The 8,708-nt window shown below is 40.6% G+C and overlaps 1 pseudogene; it reads left to right on the top strand.

Moving 5' to 3' along the window:
• The first annotated feature begins 365 nt into the window (after positions 1-365).
• On the top strand, positions 366-1,260 carry LOC110216127 (taste receptor type 2 member 134-like; annotated as a pseudogene).
• Positions 1,261-8,708: the final 7,448 nt, after the last annotated feature.

Raw genomic sequence — 8,708 nt, 5'->3', positions numbered from 1 at the left:
AGACAACAAGTTTGCATTTTTGGGGGGTTCTTGAAAGGTAACAGGATCAGTAGCCCATATCCAGATATTTCCTTGGCCCTGGCCCTGGCTCTGGTCAGGGACAGGCAAATCTAGGATAAACAAATAGAAACTGGGTTCAGTGAGTCATCTCAGTCAAATCTGCATTCATGGAGGTCATAGAATTCTTTTTTAATTCACATCAGGCATGCATAGTGTCCTCCTGCTCCTCTTTCTCCTCTAGCTGGGCTCCTGCATAAAGCAAAGAGAGGTGCTGAATCCTTGGAGAGTCTGGCTTGCTATCACATCACTTCTGGGTTAGGTTTCCTGGAACATCTGAGTCATAGTAGGAGCTTGGTAGAGAAAGAATGCCCACCCTACTCATTCTCTTCTTCATGATTTTCTTTCTCCTGGAGTTTGTGGCAGGAGTCATAGAAAATGGTTTCATCATCATAGTGCTGGTCAGGCAGTGGGTATGATGTTGGGCCCTGCCCCTGGTGACATGATCTTGACAGGCCTGGGCATCTCCGTTTCTTTCTATAATGGGCAGCAGTTCTTAACAACTTCTACAGATACTTCTCAAATAACAGAAATCTATACCTCGGCATTTTCTGGAGTTTTACTAACATGACCACATTCTGGTTTACCACCTGGCTTGCTGTTTTCTACTGTATGAAAATTTCTTCCTTCACTCACCCAATCTTCCTCTGGCTGAAGTGGAGAATTTCCTGATTTGTCCCCTGGCTGCTGTTGTGGTCCCTACTGATATCCAATTTGATATCCATCCCATCTTTTGTAAAGAGCTATCAGAGTTTATACCTAACCACTGGGAATTACTCAGAAAAGACCAATTTGGATGATAGGACAGGTATATTCCAGAGGTATTTTTGCCTGCCACTGAAAATATTTATTTTGTTAATTCCTGTCCTCTTCTTCCTAGTCTCCATCATCTTGGTCATTTCCTCCCTGTGCCGACACTTTGGGAACATGCAACACCACAGTGCTAGTCCTCAGGATCAGAGTATGCAGGTCCACATTACAACCCTGAAGTCACTTTTCTTCTTTCTCTTCCTCTATACATCATATGTTCTGCCTCTGACCATTGCCCTCATAGTGCCTGTTTCAGTTTGCAGCTCTTGGTTTTGGGTATGGGAGGTAGTGATCTGTGCTGGCATCTCCATCCATCCTGCCTTGCTGATCCGGAACACCTCAAAACCGAGAAGGGCTCTGAAGATGATACTTCATGACCCAGAGACTGCATGAGGGGAATTCAGCTCTGAAGCAATCAATGTCAGTGATAAATATTGAGCCATTCAATGACCAGTGTTGCTATCTGTGATACAGATGCATGAGAATTAGAAAGGAATGAAGAGAAAGTGTGAAAGAAGGAAGAAAGGAAGGAAAAACATATTTAATTATTTACTAATGATATTTTGGAACTGGGAATACCAATAAAATCACTTAGGTATTGACTTTTCATCTTCTCCATTCTTTCTTCCTTCACTACCTAGTTCATTTATCCCTAAGTCCTCTTAATTTTTCCTCTGTAATATTTTGTAGCTAATTGAAAGGTATTTTGGAGGCCAACTTCCTCATTTTATAGATGGAGTACTGAAGCCATGAAAGATCAAATAACTTGTCCAGGGTCTAACAAGTGGTAAGTGTCTGAGGCAGAATTTGAACCCAGCTCTTCCTGATTCCAAGTCTATCATTCAATTCATTTCACCATGATTCTACCTGTCCTTGTTTTTTTTTTCTTATAGTCACACCCACGGCCACATGAATAACCTGTGTCCTAGGCTCTAAATTACTTGTGCCCACATGATGGTGCAATCCTTTTTACTGGCCTCTCTGTCTATCCTGCAAAGAATCTTTTGATACACGTCGGTTACTGGCAAGGGGGACTGTGAGCAAATCATTTAGCTCTTTAAGCCTTGACTTTCTTCAGCTAGGGAAAAAAGTGCAATGTGTATGTGTATGTGTGTGTGTGTAATCAATGTATACTTTATAAATATGTGCAATGTATATATGTATAAGTTTATGCGCACACACCCACACACAAACATACACACACCCTCACAGACACATATGCATACAATATGGATAGTAGTATTTTCTCTGCTTACCTCAGGAGTTATCCAGAGCAATGCACTCATGTGGCCTCAAGGACACAGGTTCCCCACGCCTGCACTAGACTGTTCTCATTGGATTCACCTCAGAAGACTATATTCAAAAGGCTTTTTCAGTCATGGCTTGACTTTTTTTTACTTTTCCATTCCTTTCAAAACTCAGCTGGAAACAAATCTTCTATTCCCAGTTCAATGTCAGATCCTTGAAGGTACACGTTTGTGTCTTTGGACCCCTAGAAGAATGGCATAGCAGATAAGGACCCGGCCTCTTTGTCAGGAAGACCTAGGTTCAAATCTTACTCAAGACATGTGCTGGTTGGGTGACTCAGAGAATTGACTTAATCTCTCAGGGCCCATGACAGTCCTTTAATATTATAGGTTGCTGAGCAGATGCTGATCTGCACTGGGATTTCCCTATACTAATGAAATTGCAGGTCCACTCTCCTTGCTGCCCCCTCCCCACCACCAATAAAAACCCAGCAATACTCAATCACCTGAAACGATGCCTTCAATCAATAAATATTTATTAAGCCTCTATTCTGTGCCAAGTACTACTAGTTCTAGAATACTTTAAAGTTTGCAGAGTGCTTTACAAATATCATCTTATTTTATCCTCAGAATAACCCACAGAGGTAGGTGCTATGATTATCATCCCTATTTTACAGAGTAAGAAACTGAGGAAGGCAGAAATGAAATGACTTGCCCAGAGTCACACGGATAATAGGTATGAGAGTCTGGAATTGAACTCAGGTCTTACTGACTCTGGGTCCAATGCTTGATCCACTGTGCCACACAGCTTTTGTAAAGATATGAAGAAAGAAATGAAACAATCCTTGTTCTCATGGAGGTTATGTTCAGTTCAGCTGCCTAATAAATGTTTGCTGAATGAAGAAATTTGTAATTTGTAATTAAGACATGTTCAGTTTAAGCATAATGACATTGTTCTAGATGATGTAACCGCTTACCCAATCACTCTGGCAGTGTCCTCCCTTGGTTCTAGACTCTTTTATTGTCCTCCATAACAGGAAAAAGCTTCAGGGGTGAGGAAGGTAGAAAGAGCTCATCCATTACTGTGGCATGACAGGCATATTTGAGAACATGAAGAGAGAGAGAGAAGAAACATGGTGCTCTGCTAGCAGAGATGGTGTCTTCCTCCTTAAGCTGTCCAGGTAGGACTTTGACACCCAGCTCATAGGAAATTCCTCCTCTCTTTTGCTTGGTTTGAAAGGATCAGAGACATAAATGAATTCAGTTAAATGGAACTAATACCTGACACATGGAGCAGTGGCTGTCTGGAGCTCTGACCCAAGGTGGATATAATTTGTTTGTGCACAATCCCTCCTCCTCACCCAAATTCATTGAGAGAGGAAAAGGTTCCTGTGGTCTGAACACTGGTCTACATGAATCTTTGTCAGCTCCTGGTGGGGAGTGGCTCAGTTGGACTGAACTGACTTTTGGCTTAGCTGGGGTTTGGAGGAAGGGTATGTAATGGAGGAGGGGCAGCTCAGGAACATTTTTGCTGGGTATATCATGTTGTTTGCTTAATTCATTTCTAATAGTCAGGTTAAAGTTATCCATAAACCACTATGCCTTAAGAAGGGAATCTAGTATGGGAACTTCAAGCTATTTATCCAATTGGATAATCCACATGACAAATCTTAAACTAATATGAAACTGGGGTAGCACCCACAAAGGGATGGCATCCAGAGGAGGGTGGTAACTGGCTCCTTATAAGCCTGAGAGATGCCCAAGGAGCTGGGATGACTCTGGGCACCCTCTGCTGTTGGGTGGTTCATATGATGTGTACAAAGTATTTGACTGATAGAAGATATAGCATGGACCTTACTACCAAACATTCTAAGGCACTGGTCACAGTGCTCTACTTGGTGTCATATTAATTGCTGAGCATTTTCCTGTTTGAATTTATCTGTTATTGTTCCTTGAATATAATAATGTCTGTATGGCTTAGAAATGCTCAAATATTTCTGTGATCTTCTCCATTTAGGAATTCCCTCCAGTGTTGCAGGTTCACATTTTATACATGCCTAAGTATCTCCTGTGAGTCTATGTACTCTGATATGTCCTTTATAGGTGATATGCCCAGTGTGATGAAGAGGACCCTCTTCTTCACCTTCTCCCAACATCTTGGAAATACTGTGGAGCTCATTGCTTGTCTATGTTTTTAATTTTCATTTGCCATGTCATGATAAGAGCAGAATTATAATGACTCAGCATGCAGGAAACCTGATCAGTCCTAGCTTCCCTGATCTGGTGTAGGGGCATGAAAAGGTCCCAGTCCAGTGGAATCAGATCCTCTCAGACTTGGTGTTTGCATGTGACCATGTGAGTTTTCATAACCATGTGACTTATTGACCAGATGAAGTGTCTAGGTGGAGATGAGGAGGACCATGTCCAAAAAAGCTAATATCCACATTGTGTATTCTTACTGTGTTAGAGAAAGGTAAACCTGCTTCTTTATTAAATGTCCAGTGACTTGGGAGTGCCTCATTTAGTCCCAACACCAAACTTGAACCAAGAGAGTACTGGCTTTAGAACCATGTCTGCAAAACAGGTGACCAGCCTATCTTCTCTTTCTGACATGCAATTCCTTGATGTTTCCTTTACTCTTGTTCTTTTTTGCAGTTTCTCATTGGCTCTATGTTGAAGCTTGCTCACCCTCACCATGTACTTTTCCATTATCCACTGCATTATACTCATTTTTAGTTCTCCAGAGACAATGGTTTCATTGCCATATAGCATCACTGGTAATATGTTAGTATTGGAAAGGTGGCTCTTTCCTTTCATGGGAAACCCATGAAACCAAGATGCCTTATAGAAGAGGAAAATATTTCCCTTAGGTTTGGACAAATAAGAGATGGAGACAGAAAGGAAATTTCCCTTTCTTCATTTCCCCCACCTTTTTCCTCTTCTGAAAAAACTGTTAGTTTATTACCTAGAAGATACTGGTTTATCACTATGGAGTGAGGAAATCCAAATATTTGGAATAGTAAAAACAGAAATAAATAAATAAATAAATTGATCTTGGGAGCTACACTCCAAAGTTATTACTTCATTAAATATTACTTCTACACAGAATTTTACTACAAGAAATTTCCAAGTATAGTTTGTGTATAGCTCATGTCTAGGTTTCTATAAATGTAGGTAAAACTAGGTGTTGTATAACTGATGAGATTCAAATTGACTGGTCAATGAGAAGTTCATTATGTGAAGTACCAAGAAACTCTTAACTACCTGTACCGTTGCCTACTTGTCCCTGGTTACCTCATCTCCCCACCCATACAGGTTTTGTGTAAGAATCCCTAGCTTCTCCTGGCTAGTGGGCATCTTCCTTAAGAAGCAGTCTCCCTGAATAGGCCATCTCCCTTGGGGTGGGGCTCCTCTCCCATAGGTGGGGCTGCTTTCCTTGGAAAGGGCTGTGTGCTGTTGGGGGGGGCTGTCTTAAGGAGCTGCTGTCTCCATTAAGGAGTGACTGTCTTCCTTAAAGAGCTCCCACCCCTTAAGCTGGGGTCTCCCTTAAGCTGCTATCCCTTTTTCATATAAGCTTTAGTATCACTCCTATTAAGTTGCAAGTTCCCTATGAAATTTCGCCCTCTTCTTTGGCCTCACAATAAACTTTGCCTCTTGACTGAAGACAATTTGAGTGCCTAAATTCATTCCAGGCAATGCTGCCCTATCATTGACATTTTAGGGTTCCCAGCAACCCTAAACCTCGTAATAACTACTCAAGGTAACATGTGGTTTTGAGTATAAGACTGCCTACATTTCACCCTGCTGAAAATACAGAAGCTGCAGGGGACTGAAGGGAATTCAAATGTAGAAATGACAAGGGGAGTCTCAATGACTCATCAACAATATACACAATTCTCTTCATTCTCCAGGGGATTCCACTTTTCCACAGGGTCCTGTGGACTGACTTGGCACTATCCTGTGGTTTGGATTTCCCTACAAGATGGACAAAACTTGGGGTTATCATCAGGGCACATTCTAGTGACTTGTCTCCTTGAGAGTCCTATACAGACTCCTGAAAAGTTGTATTGTTATCCCATGATTTTTATTTCCCTGGAAGTGAAACATGGTTTGGACAGATAATCCCTTTCCTATTAGACCCACTTGGATTGTCCAAGTCAAGCCAAAATATTTTGTTCTCCCCATGTCTTGGCTTTAGCTCCTTATGGCTTCTCTATCTAGGGGCAGGGGACACATGGATAATTCTGTTCTCTCTTCAAGAGGTACACTGCACTGGAAGATTCTCTTCTCAGAACAAGTCACAGGCATGAGAAGCAACCTTCAAGGAACTGCTCAGCACAACTGCATTTTTGATTAGAAAGCTATATTAGAAAGTATATTAGAAAGCTAAACTCTGGAATTCTGTTGTCCAGGGAATACCCTTCCTCTAATGAGAAAGCACGTATTGAAGAATGACAATGTCCATAAACTCTGCCCTCAGGCCATGTGAACAAGCACAAAAGGGACCATGTGTAGTACACACGTAATATTTTTTATCTTCTAATGCTCCATATTCTGGAGATACAGTTCCACAGTTCCAGGAAGGATTAGGCAAATGCTAGTTAAGTGAACTAGGCCTGGAGAAGGGAGCTATAGGAATTCTATCCAAGGGGCATTTGCATCTGCAAATGAAGGGAAAGTTAAATGACTCACCTCTTTGGATCTACTCTCCTTTACCTAGATATGCAGATAAAGAACATAGTTTTCCTTATGTCATATGGAGACATCTGAAAAGGGAGCAACTCTGTTTTGTTATATGGAAAATGATGATACTGTGTATTCTTTTCAACATTTTCTTTGGGCTATTTGTGGAGTTAGAAGGGACTGGTTTTTTTTTCCATCTTCATGTCAAGAAGTCAGGCTATCAGATTCTTCCCTCATGTTCTCATTTAATCAACCCACATTGATTATGTGCCTACTAAGCCCAAAATATTGTTCTCGACACTTTGGTGTCTTAGTGATGTATTTTTAAGTTATCTTTAGTCTACACTCCTGACTCTCTAGGACTTTCACCAAAATGCCCCAGAAACATCTTCATCCTAGAATCCTCACATTGGAAATACTTTTTGCCACTGTGGACTCTATCTCTGATTGGCTGTTTCCTTCCAGGACTTGTATTTTAAGGAAGAGGCTCAGGCCAGCCACATCTTCATTCTTTTCCAGACTGCACCCCTGATTCTCCTAGACTTTGTCTACAATCCCGCCCCACCTTCAGCTACTTTTTATATATCTTCTCCTATTAGAATATAAGCTACAGCATAAGCTTCATGAGGGGAGACTCTGTGTTTCTGCTTTTATTTGTATCCCAAATGCTTAGCACAGTTCTTATCATACTATAAGCATTTAATAAAAACTCATTGATTTGACTTCATATGGATCTTCCCTCCATCAATTTATATTTAAATCTCTTCAAACTTTTGTGTCTTTTGCAAATTTTACCCATTTTCCCATATATCATACTTAGAGTATGCAGCAGATCACACATAGATCTACCAGACAGAACTAGAATTTGAGCCCACGTCTCTCAACATTTCAATTATACCATACTACCTCATATTTGATTTATAAAATAGCTCTTCCCCACTTTGTAATAATGAATTCCAACTCCAATGAGTTGGCCATGTTATCTGAATGCCAAATGTCTGTTTGCCTAAAAAACTATTTGCAGAGAACTTACATAAGGCAAGTGCTCATATGGTGGTCAGAAGATGCAATATGAGGACACTTTCAAGGTCTCACTAAAGAACTTTGGAATCCATTGTTTGACAAGAGAGAAACTGGCAAAGGACTTCTTGGCATGGCATGCTCACATCAAAGAAGGTGTTGTGCTCTGTGAGCAAAGCAGAATTGCAGTAGCTCAAAAGATGTGAGATGCACAAATTTGGCGATATCTCCACTCCAAATATTCCTGTTGGATATTTGTGCCTGACCTGTAGTAGAGCCTTCCAGAGCTTATATTGGTGTGATGGGCCACTGATTTTTCTTCAAGAATGAAGACCCAACCAAGTAACCAACCAACCAATAAAGGAGTATGAGTGTTGATATATACAGATTTCTAAAGTGCCTTCTCTTCTAGGCTCTCTTTCTGGGTTCTTTGGTGATTCAGTGGAACTGGACAGGAAGATACACGATTACCAGCCAAGGACAAATCATCTTGAAAGAAATGGATGCAAATCTCCCACAGGCTCAATTACTGTTTTTCCATTTGCATTCCTTTGATTTCCATTGCATTTGATTAATTTTTAACAAAGTTAGAATGAGTTGAAATGCTCTTCTGCCTATGCTCTGAATCTATCCACCCTTCTACCTCTATAGATGCTTTTTTCTTATATTTTTCTCATTTTACTCCCCTTCACATTATTCTCTATGTGTCTCCAATTTGTATTAATTAGTTAAAAATCTTTCTTGCCTTCAACTATGGTCTTAGAATTTACTTCCATAAATTCTTTCAGGGCTTAACTGATCACTTAAAGGAATATGGAGGTAGCTATTTCAAACACTTAACAACCTAACCTTACTTCTCAGTAAAGGAGACCCATAAGGATGATATGGAAG

Source organism: Phascolarctos cinereus, unplaced genomic scaffold (genome assembly GCF_003287225.1).
Source record: "Phascolarctos cinereus isolate Bilbo 61053 unplaced genomic scaffold, phaCin_HiC Scaffold_1;HRSCAF=81, whole genome shotgun sequence".
In the NCBI taxonomy this organism is placed as follows: domain Eukaryota; kingdom Metazoa; phylum Chordata; class Mammalia; order Diprotodontia; family Phascolarctidae; genus Phascolarctos; species Phascolarctos cinereus.
Note: the sequence above shows the minus strand (reverse complement) of the source record. Positions and strands in the feature narration are given on the sequence as shown.